Consider the following 1,437-nt stretch of genomic DNA (forward strand, 5'->3'; position numbering starts at 1 on the left):
ACACAGCCATGTATTACTGTGCTGGGTACACAGTGATGGGAAGTCAGTGTGAGCCCAGACACAAACCTCCCTGCAACAGGCCATGGTTTCAGCAGATGCAAGAGAATTGTCAGTGATGCTTTCCTCTCAGAAGCTGTGATTTCCCCATCATCCAACAGCTCCCTAGGGACCACCATGCACAGTGACTCTGGGGAATCTTCATGCATCTGAACATACCTTCTTTTCATTGGAATGGGCTTTGTTTATCTTTCACTATCTGCCCAAAGGCAGACTTCACAGTAATGAATATTTAAGAGATCTCAGTTTACAGTTCAGGGTACTAACTAGTGTTGTTTGTTGTCAAAGTTAGAAATATTTCAAAAAATTAATTCACTGCCATCAAGACCATGTCAATTTATAGTCATGCCACTGTGGGTTTCTGATATTTAAGGCTGTAGATCCCCTTGTCTTTTCTCCATGGAATGGCTGGTAGTTGCAAACTACTGACATTCAAATCTCAGTCCAAGGCATAACCACTATGCCACCAAGACTCCTTATAAACAAATTAATACTATGAAATTCTCATGTGAGTTCCAAATTTTCTCCAAGCCATCAGATTGATGTCCAATATTTTCATTCCAGTGAATGATCACAAATGTATGTTTATGTAATCATTTTAACTTAGAAGGACTGTATAATATTGCATATGTTGTTATTGTTGGTTTTTATTGGGTTTCATACTGACTCTTCTTCACTGTGCATCTTGCACAGTCAAGCAACAGTGTGTCCTCACGTTTCAATTCATTAATTTACAAAGGGACAATATTGACGAAATCATTTCTTGAGATGGTTCACCTTTCTTGGATTAGTGACCATCAGCTGTATATGTATATCTATTGATGCGTTCTAGTATCTTCTCTAGAACGTGGCTAATTCACATTCAGAAAACCTGAAACATAAGTGAGTTTATGTTCTGTTGGGCATTTCCAGAGGAGACTGTCTTAGGGATTCAGAGACAAAAGTCTAGAGATCATCCACTTGAACATATGGCTCACTGAGGTTGTCCTTTTTCCCTGAGGTCCATCTCAGGTGCAGTTATAGGGATACTTTCCACCCCCACCCCAACATCCATCTCACTACTATTGAGTCAATGAAGACTCATAGAGTCAGTACAGGACAAAACACAACCGCCCCTTTGATTTCTGAGACTAAAACTTTTCAGGATCAGAAAGCTTCATCTTTCTCTTGAACAGTAGATTGTGGTCTTTAACTACAGTACTTGAAATTAATAATCTATTGTGTAATCCAGTACACCACAGTATATGTTAGGTATAGAGGAGTGTTTTTTACCTTGTTTATCCTGAGTCTAGAAGTGAAGGGGCAGATAAAGATAGTGTGTCCTAACCTTCACTGTCAGAGAGTTTTCAGGAATAAAGAAAAATATTGTATATATAAAAA

Source organism: Echinops telfairi, unplaced genomic scaffold (genome assembly GCF_000313985.2).
Source record: "Echinops telfairi isolate 266 unplaced genomic scaffold, ASM31398v2 ScPeMD7_7456;HRSCAF=8494, whole genome shotgun sequence".
In the NCBI taxonomy this organism is placed as follows: Eukaryota; Metazoa; Chordata; class Mammalia; order Afrosoricida; family Tenrecidae; genus Echinops; species Echinops telfairi.